A 19,273-nucleotide genomic window follows, 5' to 3' on the forward strand; every position below is an offset into this window, starting at 1 on the left:
ACTTTACAGACTTCTATCAGACACAACTGCATCAGTCCAAATAGCAAGAGCAGTTACTACAATAGCAGAAAGTATACTTTGGTAATTGTGTCCATTTTTCAGATAGAACAACACAAATAGTATACTTGTTAGTTAAATACTATTGTTACAGCAATGTCCAAATATAGGGGTGAAACATTAGGAAAGACAACCTACAGTCTTGGAGTACATGTTAAAATGTACACCCTAGTAACATTTGGAGCGAAAAGGAAACGCTTTTCACTCAGTACAAGAGGAATACGTTGCTGAGGAAAGCCATTGAAACATATTGGCCGGGACGCTCACAAAAAAATTCTACATCCCCAATTTGCATGAAAATGGGAGTAACGCCTGCTGTTTTTTTTTTGGTGTGATTTTCAGATTGAATCTTCCACACTCTGCATCACAGAGTCCCCAAGCGTGATTCCCTCCGAAAATCAGAGGGCGGATCCTATTCCCGCTGAAGATGTCGGCAACATAGTGCTGAGCGGACCACTGTGCATGCGCTGATCTCAGACATCAACAAGTTCCATCCCACCATCAGGGTCACCATGGACTACTCTCCGGAATCGGTTGCATTCTTGGACACACGCACCTCCATCAAGGACGGTCACCTCAGCACTTCACTGTATCGCAAGCCCACGGATAACCTCACGATGCTCCACTTCTCCAGCTTCCACCCTAAACACGTTAAAGAAGCCATCCCCTACGGACAAGCCCTCCGTATACACAGGATCTGCTCGGATGAGGAGGATCGCAACAGACACCTCCAGACGCTGAAAGACGCCCTTACAAGAACAGGATATGGCACTCGACTCATCGATCGACAGTTCCGACGCGCCACAGCAAAAAACCGCACCGACCTCCTCAGAAGACAAACACGGGACACGGCAGGCAGAGTACCCTTCGTCGTCCAGTACTTCCCCGGAGCAGAGAAGCTACGACATCTTCTCCGGAGCCTTCAACATGTCATTGATGAAGACGAACATCTCGCCAAGGCCATCCCCACACCCCCACTTCTTGCCTTCAAACAACCGCACAACCTCAAACAGACCATTGTCCGCAGCAAACTACCCAGCCTTCAGGAGAACAGTGACCACGACACCACACAACCCTGCCATCGAAACGGATGCCATCATCTCACGTGAGAACACCATCCACCAGGTACACGGTACATACACTTGTAACTCGGCCAATGGTGTCTACCTGATACACTGCAGGAAAGGATGTCCCGAGGCATGGTACATTGGGGAGACCATGCAGATGCTACGACAACAGATGAATGAACACCACTCGACAATCACCAGGCAAGAATATTCTCTTCCTGTTCGGGAACAATTCAGCGGTCACGGGCATTTGGCCTCTGATCTTCGGGTAAGCGTTCTCCAAGGCGGCCTTCATAACACACGACAGCGCAGAATCGCTGAGCAGAGACTGATAGCCAAATTCCGCACACATGAGGACGGCCTCAACCAGGATCTTGGGTTCATGTTACACTATCTGTAACTCCCACGACTTGCCTGGGCTTGCAAAATCTCACTAACTGTCCTGGCTGGAGACAATACACATCTCTTTAACCTGTGCTTAACACTCTCTCGACTCACATTGTCTGTACCTTTAAGACTTGATTACCTGTAAAGACTCGCATTCCAACCATTATTTTGTAAATTGAGTTTGTGTCTTTATGTGCCCTGTTTGTGAACAGAACTCCCACTTACCTGATGAAGGAGCAGTGCTCTGAAAGCTAGTGGCTTGTGCTATCAAATAAACCTGTTGGACTTTAACCTGGTGTTGTGAGACTTCTAACTGTGTTTACCCCAGTCCAACGCCGGCATCTCCACATCATGCGCTGATCTGTCAGAGCGGAGATCGACGTATGTGCAGTGGCCCCACACTGCCAGCTTCCTTATCGCTGCCCCGCCAAACCCCCACCGCCCCCGATTTCTGACCTCCCGGACATCTCCTGCCAGGCCCCAATGTCCCTCCCAGTGCAGCTCTGATCTCCCGATCTCCCCTGACAGTCCCGATATCCCCCCACTCCCACCCCGGCAGCCCCAATCCCCCTGGCAGACCCAACCCCCTTCCCCAGCCCGATGGCCAGCCCCGATCGCCGTCCTCCCTCCCTCTACTAGGCAGCGTGGCAGCGGGAACCCCCGCCCTCACCAATCGCCCCCTCCTATAGACCCCACCCCTCGGCACTGCCCCTTCACATTGCCCATTGCTCGGTGGGCAGTGCCAAGGTGCTTCCTGGGCATTGCAGTTTTCCCCTTGGGCAGTCTTAGAGTCCAGGCTGGCACTGCCTAGGGGGCCAACCTCTTGAGGAGGCCTTCAAGACCTCTGTTCCAAGAAGTTAGTCAAAGGTTGTTAAGTTACTTTTGTACTGTTCGCTAGTATCACCCGAGACAATATCATCAATTGTCCTGGTTCCAATAGCTCCTGATTCCACATCACACTTGTTTTTGTTAGCTATCAGTTGTTCTAATTTTGTCTCTTCCTCAGTTACTCTTTTGTATAGCTGGTTTAACCTGATTGAGAGTTTACCTGGCAGCCTTACTGACACTGGGAGTCACCTGATACCTACCTGGAGCTTAAGCAATATGTCCCTGGCATTTTCTTCAACCTATATTGTATTTTAGAGTCTGTCCAACTCAGTACCAAATGCCATTCTGATTAGCTATATCCTCACTTTAAGTAGTTTCCTGGTGCTCCATAGGTCCTGTATCGCTCCCTGAAACCCACTTAGCCACAGCTTTGCTGTTGTTCCATTGCACACTCAGTTGGTTCCTCTTTGGTACTATCTGACAGAAGCACTTAAGTTGCCTATTTTGTTTCCAAGAAAACTTCAATAAACAATTTAAATTACAGAATGTATGCTGCAAATCAGGACACCTGACAGAATGCTATGGCTTAGAATCATGTAATGCCTACAGTGCAGAAGGAGGTCATTCAGCCCATCGAGTCTGCACCGACAACGATCCCATCAAGGCCCTATCCCTGTAACCCCACGTATGGACCCTGCTAATCCTCCTGACACTAATGGACAATTTAGCATGGCCAATCAACCTAACGTGCACATCTTTGGAGTGTGGGGGGAAAACCAGAGCACACGGAGGAAACCCACGCAGGCACAGGGAGAACATGCAGACTTCGCTCAGACAGTGACCCAAGCCGGGAATTGAACCAAGTCCCTGACACTGTGAGGCAGCATGGTTTATGATAAAATATTTTGAAGATGTTGCACATCTTTCATTTATTTTCCCTTTTTACTTTACTTATTGGATACGCTGACTCATATCTGCCGCTCTGTCTGTACTTTATCTACTCCAGTGTCGATAACCAGGATATATGCTTCACATTCTTGCTAATACTCCTCCCTTCCGATTTGTTCTAGCTGTCACATAAAATCTTCCCAGTAATGAAAAACACCTGACTTCCAAACTCATGAGCTACTTTGTAAATATTTAAAATTTGTGATCCATCAGGGTGTGTAGGTTCATATGTCATGGTCAGGTTGAACTTTTTTTTCAAAAACAAACTAAAGGTGTTCCTTTATTATTATCCATTAGTTACTTCTCAACTTTTTCAAAAAGTGTCCTGGAATCTCTTAAGAGCTTTGCCAATAAATATACTGTGTGTCATGACATTGACACAGTCAGAGCAGAGAGTCCCAGGTTTGACATTTGGCACAAACTAAGCAACCTGATCCTCACAGAGGCAGCTAAATCCTGGACAGGAAAGGGAGAAAAAAACCCAACCACAAGGTACTGCTCATGTTGCTAGAGGGTGCAGATGTGTGTCCTTCAAGCAAAGGCTCAGCTGTGTTGCAATCCACAGTCAAATAGGCTGAGCTCAGACATAATGATGAATAGCCAATTACGCAAAACATTAAAAGGCTGCCATCTCCTGCAAACTGTACCCAAATGGAAGCTGCTGCCTTTACGAGAAAGGAGGAGAAAATGGAGGGAGTGAAATTGTAGTGAACATGGATGTTGATAACCTTGCTGCACAGTCGCTGTGAGATTTTCCACAATCTTCTCCAACAATTACACTATCACTGACGTCAAGCGCACTGGCCTATAATTACCTGGATTATCCTTGCTACCCTTCTTAAATAACGGGACAACATTGGCTGCCCTCCAATCCTCTGGGACCTCACCTGTGGCCAGCAAAGAAGCAAAGATTTCTATTAGAGGCCTAGCAATTTCTTTTCTCTCATTGCGCATGGAGGGGTTTGCAACAGTATTTTTCAATCTCAGTTACACTGTCTGAGAAAGGATATGGAACTGCTTAAGGGAGGAGGAGTCACCAGAATACTCAGCTGTTGTACTGCTGCAGTAATCCGGGTAATTATAGGCCAGTGAGCTTGATGTCAGTGATGGTGTAATTGTTGGAGAAGATTCTTAGGGATAGGATTTATACACATTTGGAACTGAATGGTCTTATTAGTGACAGACAGTGTGGTCTTGTACGAGGGAGGTCATGTCTCACTAATTTGATTGAGTTTTTTGAGGAGGTGACAAAAATGATTGACGAGGGAAGGACCATGGATGTTGTCCACATGCACTTTAGTAAAGCATTTGACAAGGTCCTTCATGGCAGGCTGGTGCAAAAGGTTAAATCACACAGGATCAAGAGTGAACTAGCTAGATGGATTCAGAATTGGTTTGGCGATAGAAGACAGAGGGTAGCGGTGGAAAGGTGTTTTTTTGAATGGAGGTCTGTAACTAGTGGTGTTCTGCACAGATTAGTGCTGGGACTTCTATTGTTTGTAATATATATAAATGACTTGGAAGAAAATGTAATTGGTCTGATTAGCAAAGATGATACTATGATTGCTAGAGTTGCAGATAAGTTGCCAGAGAATACAGCAGGATATAGATAGGCTGGAAAATTGGGCGGAGAAATGGCAGATGGAATTTAATCCGGACAAATGCAAGGTGATGCATTTTGGTAGCTCCAATTCAGGTGGGAGCTATAAAATAAATTGCAGAACCATCAGGAGCATAACACACAAAGAGATCTGGGAGTACAGGCCACAGATCCTTAAAAGTGGCAGCACAGGTGGAAAAGATGGTGAAGAAAGACATGATGTGGAGATGCCGGCGTTGGACTGGGGTAAGCACAGTAAGAAGTCTCACAACACCAGGTTAAAGTCCAACAGGTTTATTTGGTAGCAAATACCATAGCATGCTTGCCTTCATCAGACAGTGCATCAAGTACAAAAGTTGGTAAATTATGTTACAGTTGTGTAAAACGTTGGTTAGGCCACATTTGGAATACTGTGTCCAATTGTGGTCACCACAGTACCAGAAGGACGTGGAGGCTTTGGAGGGAGTACTGAAAAGGTTACCAGAATTTTGCCTGGTATGGAGGATATTAGCTATGAAGAGAAATTGAATGAACTGGGATTGTTCTCCCTGGAAAGACAGAGGCTGAGGGGTAACCTGATAGAAGTTTATAAAATTATGAGGGGCATAGATAGGGTGAACAGTTGGAATCTTTTTCTCAGGGTAGAAATGACAATTACAAGGGGGCACAAGTTCAAGGTAAGGGGGGGAAAGGTTCAGTAGAGATGGGCAGGGAAACCTTTTTTACACAGAGGGTGGTGGGGGCCTGGAATGCACTGGCAAGTAAGGTGGTTGAGGCAGACACATTGGCGACATTTAAGACTTATCTGGATAGACACATGAACAGGCGGGGAATAGAAGAATACAGGCGGTTGGTCTAGATAGGACAATGTGATCGGCGCAGGCTTGGTGGGCGGAAGGGCCTGTTCCTGTGCTGTACAGTTCTTTGTTCTTTGATTATCAATGCTTTATGTGTGGATTCCTGCACTGAGGGAGGTGTCCTGCATTGTGAATCAGAAGTCTGGCCTTTATAACATATCCAGATAAGTTGGTAGTTTTCTGTTTGATCAGCTTCAGATGCAGCGATTCTGACACTAATCGGAAGATTTGGGCCATTATTCCCCTGTTTGCAATGAAGTCATTTGGCATGGTGGCACAGTGGCACAGTGGGGCAGCATGGTGGCACAGTGGTTAGCACTCCTGCCTCACTGCGCCAGGGAGCCGGGTTCAGTTCCGGCCTTGGGTCACTGTATGTGTGGAGTCTGCACATTCTCATCGCGTCTGTGTGTGTTTCCTCCGGGTGCTCCGGTTTCCTCCCACAGTCCAAAGATGTGCAGGTTAGGTTGATTGGCAATGCTAAATTGACCCTAATGTCAAGGGATTAGCAGGACAAATACGTGGGGTTACAGGAATAGGGTCTGCGTGGAATTGTGGTCGGTGCAGACTCAATGGGCCGAATGGCCTTCTTCTGCACTGTAGAGATTCTAAGATATTATTCAAAAGTAGCTTTGATAATGAGTTTGAGCCTGCAGCTGCTTAAATAAGATACTCTTTGCGCTACATTCTGGATTTTTCTCCAATATACAGTCCATACATTCAAGGCTATTCTGAGACTTACATTGAGCTTTCAACAAAAATCTTCAGAGTACATCTTCTTCCTTTTAACATTGATTCTTCCTCCTTTTGGGATTGCAGTTGATGTCACTTGACCCACTAGCCAATGGTGGTCACCCATTCTCCTGGAAATTCTGCCAGAAGATCTCTATGCATCTACAGTGATTTCCCATAGCATCAGTGGAATTATGGGGTTGTCATTGTTTTACAAATACAACTACTAACCACCCCAGCTGCAAGATTAATCTAAAAGGAAAGTCCAGCCTATATATTTTGGTACATTAGAGAAATTTGCTATTTGTTATTAAGCATAATAAATTTCCTCTGCTTTTATAGGTGTGTACAGTAGAAGTGATTAATCATTTGTCTCCTTTTAATCCTTGTGGCTATCTCTATACAGCCAGAAGTCTCTCTGAGCAGCATTAACACAGATATGAGCAAGCATTCACTGATCGTGCTATACGAGGGAAGGCATTAGTTAATAATGTTAAATTTCCATTACATCTTTGATGAAACCTGCTGTGTGCAGGTGATATCATATCAGTTTCAAAGACACATCCACCAACATTTTGACAGTTGTGTTCACTTCAGTCATGAGTGATGGCTTCTGACGAAGGAGTCAACAATGGAAACTGCTGTTCAAACCATGGGTTCTCAGGTGATATACCTGTGAAAGACTATTGGCATTTACTGCTGAGTACTTCTGGCCCTGGAAAATGTGCAGTATTTCTGTTTAAAAACAGCAACCAATCTTATTAACACAAATCCTGCTGACACGTACACCTGTTGGGTAGTTATTTTCATGTGCAAGTCAATCTTCTTCAAAGGACTTTATTCAATAGCTGTCTTTCCTTTAAAGCTTAAAGTACTGAGGTTCAAAAGAACAGCGCTTGATGAGATTAGGCTTTAACAGGTGTATGTTTGGCATTGTCAAGAATGTCATATGATGACAGCATTACACACTCTGGGTACAAATTCAGTGCAAGCTGATTTGCAATGGAAGCCTTGCTCTACATAGGCTAAACAGTGAATTACTACAAGAACTTCAGACGAGTTTCCTTTCCTTCTGTCCAATTTCATCGTAAGAGAGGTCATGGATGAAAACAGACCTTCAGTGACCAAAGTTCATCCTCACTCATAAACTGGCCCATTTTCATATCTAACTGTATTAACACAATCCTTCTGTTTGATAATGTGTTAAATTATTCCACATATCTTCCTCTTTGAATAGCAAATGCTTTTTTTCTAGTCTCTGTTGCAAGTCTACTTTTCATTGTGGAAAATTTCCATTTTGGTCAAGCTTTACTTGAAGCAAACAACTTGAAGGGATGACACGTTGGCATAGTGGTTAGCACTGTTACCTCACAGTGCCAAGGACCTGGGTTCAATTCCCAGCCTGGGTCACTGTCTGTGCAGAGTCTGCACATTCTCCCTGTGTCTGTGTTTCCTCCCACAGTTCAAAAGATGTGCTGGTTAGGTGCATTTGACGTGCTAAATTCTCCCTCAATTTACCCAAACAGACACCGGAGTGTGGCGATTAGGGGATTTTCACAGTAACTTCATTGCAGTGTTAATGTAAACCTACTTGTGACACTTTAAACTTAATATAAATTTATCCTTTGTGTACCATTATGTACTTTACTTTATATCTTTTGTTTACCATTATTGTGCGTTACAATACATAACTTATATCCTGTTCATTTATTTTTGCAGTAAGCTTTTCAAATTTATGCCATTTTTATTCAAGCACAGAAATGTTATCCTGTGCAGGGAACAGCTTTGAATCAACCAAAGCCATTTCACTTGTGACCTGTTGCGGTGATCAGACAGGGGGAATTATCTTCACCATTGACTAGAGCGACTGTCATATCATTCAAGGTAAACATTCCAAATTCAATAAGTAAGAAACTGAATCTTACTGCTGTCAACCTTCATGAATTTGAATATTTATATTGATGTCGCCTCACCTGACTGTGACTTATGCTTTATAAGATGACATTCTGACCACGGTGCCCTGCAAGGATCAATCTGCTCTGGGAGTTCCAGTTATTTTTGTTCTTTATTCTTTTATGGGATATGACATCACTGACAAAGTCAGCTCTTGTTGCCCATCCCTAATTGCCTTTGAATTGAGTGGCTTGCTAGGCCATTGCAAAAGGCAGTTAAGAGTCAACCGCATTGCTGTGGTCTGCAGCCACATGCAGGCCAGACCAGATAAGGATGGCAGATTTCCTTCCCTAAAGGACATTAGTGAACCAGATGGGTCTTTACAACAAACGACAATGGTTTCATGGTCATCAGTAGATTCTTAGTTCCAGATATTTTTTATTGAATTCAAATTCTACCATCTGCTGTAGTGGGATTCAAACCCAAGTCCCCAGAATATTAGTTGAGTTTCAAGATTAATGGTCTAGCAATAATACCACTAGGCCATTGCCTCCCCTTCCAGTGTTAATGTAAGCCTACTTGTGACACTAATAAATAAACTTTTTAAACTTGAGTGTCTCAGGCTACAGGAAGATATAGACATGATTGTCAAATGGGCAAATAAGTCGCAGATGAAATCTAACCCTGAAAAGTGTGAAGTGATACACTTTGGAAGGAGTAATTTGACAAGGAAGTATTCAATGAAAGGCATGACACTAGGAAGTTCTGTGAAATTTGATGTGTTTGTCCATAGATCTCTGAAGGCAAAAGGCATGTCAGTAGGATGGTGAAAAAGGCATATTTGACATTTGCCTTTATCAACCGAGGCATAAATTACAAAAGGAGGAGTTTGTATAGAACTTTGGTGAGGCCACAGTTAGAATACTGTGTGTAGTTCACTATACAAAGGATGTGATTGTATTGGAGGGGGTGCAGAGGAGATCCACCAGGGTGTTGCCTGGGATGGAACATTTAAGTTATGAAGGGAGATTGGATAGGCTTGGGTTGTTTTTGTTGGAGCAGAGAAGATGGAGGGGCGACTTGATCGAGGTGTACAAGATTATGAGGTGCATGCACAGGGTCGATAGGGAGCAACTGTTCCCCTTAGTTGAAGGGTCAGTCATGAGGGAACAGAAGTTCAAGGTGAGGGACAGGAGGTTTAGGGGGATGTGAGGAAAATCTTCTTTACCCAGAGGCTGGTGACTGTCTGAAATGTGCTGCCTGGGAGGGTGGTAATGGCAAGCTGCCTCACATTCTTTAAAAAATACCTGGATTAACACTTGGCATGTCATAACATTCAAGGCTCTGAGCCAAGTGCTGGTAAATGGGATTGGATGGTAGGTCAGGTGTTTCCCATGTGTTGGTGCAGACTCGATGGCCCAAAGGACCTCTTCTGCTCTGTGTGATTCTGTGATCACTTTATAGAACACATCCACTCAATATAAAAGCATGGCTCCGACCTTCCGGCTGCTGGCCATTTTAGCTCAGCACTTTGCACTCACACTCACATATCTGCTCTTGGCCTACTGCAATGTTCCAGTGAAGTTCCACACAAGCTTAAGGAACTGCACCTCATCTTCTGATTAGGCACTTTACAGCCTTGCGGATTCAACACTGAGTCCAAAAACTTCAGACCATGAGCTCTGTCTTCCATTTTGAGTCTTCCTTTTTGCCAAATGCCAATCTGCATCCTGTTTTCACGTTTTTACTTTCAGAAGCAACTGTCCGTTATTTTACTAATAACACTTACACTGCACCAAGGCTTTGTTTCTTTACTATAACCATCACCACTCCCATTGCCTTTTATTCCATGACATCTTTGTTCATCCTTCCTGTCCTCTAACATACCTTAAACCTTCCCTTTATTCTACCACACCCTGCCCACTTTCAATAGCATAAAACCCATTACATTTTTACCTCAGTTCCAATGATGAGTCATTACAGGACTTGAAGCGTTAACTCTGGGTGGGATTTTCTGGTCCCGACCACCCTGGGACAGGCAATTCCTGCCCAAGGTCAATGGACCTTTGGCTTGCCTGTCATATTTACTATCCTGCCCGCGATGATTCCCGCAGGACCAGAAGTTTTAGGTCTCTGTTTCTCTCTCCAAAGATGCTGTCAGCTTTAGCTTTTCCAGCACTTGTAATTTTATTTCAGTTTCCAGCATCCGCAGCAGTTTGCTTTTGCTTTAAGGTTCTAATGAGCACTGGAAGATATGAGTGTAAGATTAGCAACAATGTTTAAGTTCAGAAAGGATGTCGTTCTCCATTGTTGCTACCAAAATAATTGCCACAAGAGAGGAAACTTCTATGAATGATGGTGGACGTTGATGGATATTTCAAATTGTACTGAACTAGGAAGTGCGTTCATTGGCTGTTTATAGGAAATGGAGAATGGAGGGACCTCTCCTTTCATGCTTTTTTCCCCAAAATTTTTATTGCAATTTGGAAAGAAATATGATGTAAAGAAAGTCATATATAAGAAGTTTATCTGCTTCCCTGGGTAGCTGACCAGCGCTCCCCGCTCAGAGATCTTGGTGGTTTGGCATCCTTTTTCTTCTTCAGTCTCTTCCAGCTGCTGCCACTGTCTTCCAATCCCTTTTATACATATTATTTTCCAGTCCCTGCTGCCCATTTGCACTTAAAAAGGAGGCATTACAGGATCACCATTGTAAATAGAATTGAAGCATGGGCTTACTGCTTGTTGTCTGCCTGTTCCTGTTGGAAATGGTTGGAGACCTCAATAATAGATGTCAATCAAGGTCAGGTCATGTAAGGAAAAGGCCCAGTGCCATTTTGTTTGCACTTCATACCTCCTGCGGCTGTCAAACCTGGAGACTGAAATGAAAGTTAGCAAAATGTGTGGATAGCAAAGAGAGGAGAGGATCTCATAAAATTGACAGGGGAAAAGTTAGCAAGGCAGTAGGTAAGAAGCAAGAGCAGTCTGGCAGGAGGTCAGAAAAGAAAAAAAAAGTTGCATAAAGTAGCATGGAATAGCAACAAAGCATATAAGATAAGTGAGAAAATCAGAAGGTGTTTGGAAATGGGACATTTTGACTTTTCATTGAAACAGGTTGAAACGTGTGCTCACAGCAGTCATGCAAATAAGTCCATTATTATTAAAAGAAAGAAAATCCAAGACTTTAAAAAAAGTTAACAAGATGGACTAGGGGAGACTGAATTCCAACAATTTAAATGCCCAAAAGATGAATTCAAAAGTAAGTCCTTTAAGCAAAAGTAAAACTCACCAGATTTTTTTCAGAATATTTATTTTGATTCATGTCTGGATCTGGCTTAAAAGAATTTGAAATATGGCTTGTCCTACCTTGGGTGCAGACACCACAGAAGAATCTCTGTGCTTCTGCAATTTTGCCAATGTTTAATCCCTGTATAACGATGTTCTTAGTGAAATCTTTTAGTGATAGGCTTTATTGTTCCATTATTTTCATTTATAAGACCAAATAATCTCACACTACGCACTAGCAAAATATCAATGTTTCCAGCACAGAGACCTTTTGACACAGTAAGCAAATGACATTGTAAGTTATACTCCTGAATGTAATTAAGGTACAGTGTGTGTATATTTTCATCAAGCAATTGATCTAACATTTTATATTTATTAAGCGGTGCAGATTTCAACTTAAAATATGTGTTTATTGTTTGTTCTAACTGAGAAACAGTATTGTGAAGAATGTATATTTAATGAAATGCTAAGTGATAAAAAAAACATACTGAGATCATTTTTTCAGCAACTGGCACTTTTCATTCGTTTTCGAATGGTATATTCAGTACACGGGTAATTCATCATTGTCACAGGCTTGTTTTCAGACCTTTATAAATTAAGAAAAGGAGCTGATCGGTATTCAGTGTATTCATGAAGCTGGATACAAGACTATTCATACAACTATGTTTTATTAATGCAAGTCTTTTTTTATTTACTCATGTTCGTTAGGAAACCAAAAGGAAAAAAAAGAAACACAACACCGCCCAACTTTATTCACAATTGACAAAACAGAAAAGAGAAAAGAACTTCTTTCAACAGTTTGTGTCTGGGCCTCCTATTGAGGGGAATCACACTGAAAAGAACTTGGCACCAAGGCTGTGATTCTTTGGTGTAGTCAATGGCAGTTCAGGACCTAGGGCAGAGGAGACATCCTGGGAACAGTAGAGACTTAGTTATAAGTTAGTTTGCACATTTCCGGAAACAGTGGGTCTTTTCAGTTCTAATTTAGAATTTGTAATTTGCGTTCATTCAATTTTATAAATGTAGGTATAAAATTATGACATTATTTTCAATGCATCTTTTCATGATTATGATTACACTGATGTACAGTAAGGGACTGAGCCATTCATCTGCACCCCTCTCCATTCTAACAGTTGTATGTGCTCAAACAAGCCTCATCTGTCAGAGACAAGAGTGTGCAGGTACAACTCGAAACAGCCATGCGATTCAGCATGTCAATTAGCACAAGGTTTTTGCCAGTCAAGGAATATTTCCACTTTCCATATAGCACATAGCTCTCAATGTCTTAATCTGCCAATGTCAGACTATGGTCATTGTATTTGGAACAAGCAAACTGAGGAGAAGCCTTTTTAAAATATTGTATAAAGCAACCACACAACTTCTATAGAGGGTGTTGGGAGGAGCGTTGGATTCTGCTCATAAAGAACAATATGATGATATTGTGGTTCTAACATTGGATTTAATGGAAGGAGAGTTTGTAGGACTCTGCAATGTCACGTAATATAAATGAAAACAGTGAATGCAGGCAGAATGGATTATTGCACAATTTTCCACATGTATCAGCAAGATAAAAGACTTAGGGCAGAATTTTACTGGCACGTCCGCCCGAGGTTCGTTCGATCCCACCTAAGGCCAATGGAGAATGCCGTTCTCCGAGCCTCACCCATCCCCGAAATCGGGGCGGGCGTGCCAGTAAAACTCTGGCCTTGGACTCTGATTATGTGGCACCCACTGAAAAAAGATAAGATATATCCGCGGGCGTCTTTAAGAGTGGCCTATAGGTCCACTTAGTTAGGTTGTTTACAACATGGTAAAAATGGGCAGAACATACATGGCATAACCTGTGCCCATTTGTACTACAAAATTGTAATCGGCCACTTGGAACCATGATTGCATATTACTGAGGAGTCTCCTGCCTGAAACAGGTGAACGATCTGGCTTCCCATTTCGGGCCACTATCCAAAATAACAGCAGCCAAGGTGCCTGCATGAACATACTGGCAAGTGCCATTTTGTGGCCACTGTCACTTTATGTAAACTGGTAGAGCCAATTTAAATTAGTTATTATACAAACATATGTATATGAACATATAAATTAGGAGCAGGAGTAAGCCACTCAGCCCATCAAACCTACTCTGCCATTCCAGAGATCATAGTTGATCTGATTGTTAACTCAACCCCACATTCCTACCTATCCCAATAATGTTTCACCCCTTTTTAATCAAGAATCAATCTAGTTCTGTCTTAAAAAGATTCAATGGTTGGGATTTTCTGGCCCTTCCTGCCTGGGGGATCATCCAGTCCCTTCGAAGGTCACCCCCAGTGGCTGGTTTCCCGGCATCAGAATGGGTGAGCTAAGTAAAATGCCATAGACATCATGTGAGCCAGAAGGTCCCATCAATAGTCAATGGCAAGCCACGTCCACTGCCAGAAAATACACCATAAGGGGGCCGGAAATCTCTCCCAAAGATTCTGCTTCCCTGCCTTTGAGGAAGCGAGTTCCAGAGACTCATAACCCTCTGAGAGAAAAACAAATTCTCCTCATCTCTGTTGTAAATGAGCAGTCCCTGATTTTTAAATAGTGACCCCTAGTTGTAGATTCTCCAATAAGACAAAACTTTCACTCCACATCTACCCTGTCAATACCCCTCATCTTAAAGGTTTCCATCAAGTCGCCTCTTACTCTTCTAAACTCTAATGGATCCAAAGTTAACCTCTCCAACCTTTCTTCATAAGACAACCCACTCATTGCTGGCATTAGTCTAGTAAAGCTGTTCTGAACGGTTTCTAATTTACAACTTTCCTTAGATAAGGTGACCAGTACTGTACACAGACTCCAGATGTGGTTTCACCAATGCTTTGTATAACTGAAGCATTACCTCCCTACTTTTGTAATCAATTCCTCTCACAATAAACAATAACATTCTGTTAGCTTCCATAATTACTTGCTGTACCCATATACTAGCCTTTTGTGATTCATGGACAAGGACAAACAGATCCCTCTGCACCTCAGAGCTCTGCAATCTCTCACCATTTAGATAATAAATTTTTTATTCTTCCTGCCAACATGGACAATTTGCCCACATTATACTCCATTTATCAGATTTTTGCCCATTCACTTAATCGATCTATGCCCCATTGTAACCTCCATATATTATCTTCACAATTTACTTTCCTACCTATCTTTGTTACAAATTTAGCAACCATACCTTCAGTTTCTTCATCCAAGTCATTTAGATAAATTGTAAAATGTTGAGGCCCCATCAGCACTGATCCTTGTGACACACCACTTGTCACATCCTGCTAACCAAAGTAAAACTCTGTTTCCAGTTGACCAGCCAATCTTCAATCCATGTCAGTATGTTAGCCCTTACACCATGAGTGTTTATTTTCCACAATAAGCTTTAATGTGTCACCTTATCAAATGCCTTCTGGAAATCTAAGCACAGTACATCCACCAGTTCCCCCTTATCCAAAGCAAAGGTAATTCCTTCAAGAACTCCAATAAATTGGTTAAGAATTCTATCTCTTTCACAAAACCATGTTTACTCTGCCTAATTGCCTTGGTTTTAGTGTCCCACTATAACTTCTTTAATAATAGCTTCTATGACAGATGTTAAGCCATCCAGCCTGTAGTTTCTTACTTTCTGTCTCCCTCCCTTTTTGAATAAAGGAGTTGCATTTGTTATTTTCCAACTAATGGAACCTTTCCAAATCAAGAGAAATTTGGAAAATTAAAACCAAGGCATCAATAATCCCATTAGTCACTTCTTTCAAGACCTTAGGGTGAAGTGAAGTCCATCTGGATCTGGGGGTTTGTCAGCCAGCTGACCCAACAATTTACTTAATAGCTCTTCCCAGGTCATTTTAATTTTCCTCCTTCCTCCTTTCCATTTCTTGAGTTGTATGTTCCTTGTGTCCCCTGTAGCGAAGACTGATGCAAACTACCTGTTTCATTCACCTGCCATAGTACTGCTTTCCATTATCAATTTTTTGTTAGCCGTTTTCTTATTTAATTACCTATCCACATTTATATTACTAGCTAGCTTTCTCTCGTACTTCAGTTTTTCCCTCATTATAAATATTTTTGTCATTTTTTGATGCTCTTTATAATCTTTCCAATCTTCTAACTTGCCACTCACGTTTGCACAAATATATGCTTTCTCTTTAAGTTGAATACTGTCCTTAACTTTTTTAGTTAACTGCTGATGACTCTGAGCCAAAGTTCCTCTTGCGTAATCTAATGCAATGGCTCCTAAATGTTTTTGGTTGGGGGACCCCTTTTCAAATGTATATGTAATCATGTCCCTGCCATCAAAATTATAATGCAATAAACTCTTTGCGTATTTGCATTTCTGAATCAGAGACATATCAGAGTCTTGTAAAAGGATCGCCTGTGAAAATGCCACAGTTGTTTGATATAGTAAACGTTGGTGTGGTTGGTTATGTGAAAACGTTTATTTTCCCCTCAGCTGAAAGGTAGCCCTACCGGTTCAGCAACATGCTTGTTGAATACTTCACCATGCAGCACCTCCTTGTTGTATCCGAGCAGTAAACACCTTGCCTACTCACTGCATTGCTGTTGAGGGTATCGGGGATGTTTCCTCACCCTCTGCTCTTTACCAGCCTATCTGTTCTGGGATATTGCTGACACATTTGCTGGTGTGTGGTATTTCTGCAATTGGGACATCGCCAGTCACTGGAACCGACAACAGCGCACACCTAACCCGGAATATCGCAGCAACAGCTCACATTTGGATTATTTTATAAATCTCCTGGACTGTTTCAAATATCCAGGGGTCCATGGACACCAGTTTGAGAATCACAGCCCTGATGTCCACAACTAGAAAACGTGATAAAGAAAACAAAGAGTAAAATGTCTGAGAATGTAATCCCAAACAGTTGGCTGGATTGCATGCATTCTGGATGCTATTAGTGATGTTTCAGATGTTTTAAATTGAACTCATATTGATAGAAAGGAAGTCAAGACAGAAAGCACAGCAGGGGACCGATGAAAAGAGTTCAATAAAACCTGAAACTGGCCAAATCAGTATCAGACAGTATAGATAAGTGCAAGGTAAGGTAATAATAACAAAGACTTCTGGAAATATTCAGCAGGTCAGGCAGTAACTGTGGAGAGTGAAACAACAGTGAGCTTGATGTTCCTGGCCCCATAATGGCAGGCTTAGTGTTTGGAGAGCTGGGAAAAGGAGGTGGAGAGCTACGTCAAGCTGTCTCCCTGACACATTCGCACTGCTGGAGAACTTTCCTACAGGTAGGTTCAGCAAAGGGAGGCAGTTAAGACTACAATTAGGGGCTATTTTGCTGCATTGCCAGGCTTTCCACTGACAGAATGGCCCTTTGCCCAGTGCAAATACTGGCAGTTTATTGGAAGTGGCCTCCCTGCAGCAGGCCAAGGGGCTTTGGGAACAGAAGTCTCCATGCTTTAATAATGGGGCCACCTGAATGGAAGCGAGTGAGAGGCACTTCATGCAATTGTACAGGAACAACATAGAGCAGATCATTCCAAAGTAACACTTCAAGATTCAAACTTGAAACTTATGAGGAGAACATTTAAGACAGATGTCAGGAAGCACTTCCTCATTGCAATGGTAATCAACACTCTGAATGATCTTATGGGTGGGTGACTGGAGGGATGAAGCTTGAACTCATTCACACTCTAAATAATTTGATGCAGAGAGGAACATGTTCTCTTTATTCCGGAAGATAGATTGAATGGCCTCTTCATCTATTAATAACTTAAGAGCTGGAATACGATGACTGTGTGTGATGGATATATATTAGATGCAAGCAAGTCTTATGATTCTAATAGTGACTCAGAGATTATGTTGTCCTGGGGTAGAGGTGATTGAAGAGAGAAATACTTATCTCAGATAAAAACAAAATTATAATTTGTTTGTCTTGAGATAGTGAGACTGTATTTTTGATTGGTTCCTAGAAAAAAAAGACCAAGAATCCCTACAGTGCAGAAGGCCATTTGGCCAAACGAGTCTGCACCGACAACAATCCCATCCAGGCCTTATCACTGCAACCCTACATATTTACCCTGCTAATCCCCCTGACACTAAGGGGCAATTTACCATAACCAATCAACCTAACCTGCACATCTTTAGAGTGTGGGAGGAAACTGGAGCACCCAGAGGAAACCCATGCAGACACGGAAATGTGCAAACTCCACACAGACAGTCACCTGAGGTTGGAATTGAACCCGGTGCTGTGAGGCAACAGTGCTAGCCACTGTGACAGCGTGCCGATCAGTGTTAATCACATTTCTCAATTTCTCTGCAGTGTGGTTTTATATCAGCAGACAAGAAAGGAACTCTCCGAACCCATTGCCTTGAAAAACTCCAACAAACAAATACGGATCCCATGAAAAACATGAGGAGCTGGCACAGACCTTGAAGGCTACTCCAGAAAAAGCTGTATTGGAGCTGTCAGCAATGACAAACGTACTCAGTGAGACAGAGCTCAAGAAGGAAAGAACAGAATAAGAACATAGACATAGGGCGAGATTTTCCAGCCGCGCTCGCCCCAAAACCTGAAAATCCCCCCCAGGTCAATGGACGATTGCATGGTCCATATCCTGCCTGCTATGATTCCCGTGGCGGGTGGACTGGGAAAATTCCACCCATAGTTCTTCAAGAGCAGATTCAAACAAAGCCCATTACCCTTCGGCAATATGCTGAAATACAAAACATCTTGAGCCACTGAATGGCAGCACAGGGTCAGTGAGACTCTGTTTAATTACAAGGAAGACCCAAGACAAAATACTTGAGTTCGGCAATGAAAAGGAAAACCTGTTGAAGGATCTTTGTATGCTACAAAGACCCCTCAAGTCTGTGTATGTTCCTCGGGAACATTACAAAGCAAGACAAAATGAATTCACTGCCACTCTGAATGAACCAACAACCCAGTTTTCATATAAGACTCTGGAATGTTCACTATTTTGGGAAGAAGCCGAGAGGTACAACAATGAGACTACAGCATTGAAAGAATCAGTTGCGCACCTGCAAGGAGACTTGGAACCACATTACCTTCCCAAAGAGGTCAATGAACAGCTGAAGATCAAGAACATAGAATGGCAAGTGAATGTTGAATGGCAGGCGTGAACTCTTACAAAACCAATTGGTGGAAAAGCAAATACAGAATGGGTCCTTCAAAGGTTGCATACAGGAATTATGCTCCACCAAGCAAGATCTAATCACTGGAGAGAACAGTTCATGGGGCATCAACAACCCTCAGTTATAATGTAGCTGGAAAAGCTACCTAAGAACATAAGAAATAGGAGCAGGAGTAGGCCATCTGGCCCTTCGAGCCTGCCCCGCCATTCAACAAGATCATGGCTGATCTGAAGCGAATCAGTTCCACTTACCCGCCTGCTCCCCATATCCCCTAATTCCCTTATCGATCAGAAAACTAATAAGAATACCTCCCAAATGTTCACCCACAAAAACCACATTCAAATGCCGACTTCAGAAATATAGAAACTAGAAATAGGAGTAGGCTATTCGGCCCTTCGAGCCTGCTCCAACATTCAGTATGATCATGGCTTATCATCAAATTCAATATCCTGATCCCGCTCCCCCCGCCACCCCCACCCCCCCC

At 42.7% G+C, this 19,273-nt stretch overlaps 1 protein-coding gene across 1 annotated transcript in view; it reads left to right on the forward strand.

Moving 5' to 3' along the window:
* The first annotated feature begins 8,242 nt into the window (after nt 1-8,242).
* Nucleotides 8,243-19,273, forward strand: part of lrig1 (leucine-rich repeats and immunoglobulin-like domains 1) — a 189,821-nt gene continuing 178,790 nt past the window's right edge. Inside the window, exon 1 of the mRNA XM_078209489.1 lies at nt 8,243-8,357. The gene's annotated coding sequence lies outside the window, so the exon portion shown is untranslated. The remainder of the gene's footprint in view (nt 8,358-19,273) is intronic.

The sequence above is a fragment of the Mustelus asterias genome, chromosome 3 (genome assembly GCF_964213995.1).
Source record: "Mustelus asterias chromosome 3, sMusAst1.hap1.1, whole genome shotgun sequence".
In the NCBI taxonomy this organism is placed as follows: Eukaryota; Metazoa; Chordata; class Chondrichthyes; order Carcharhiniformes; family Triakidae; genus Mustelus; species Mustelus asterias.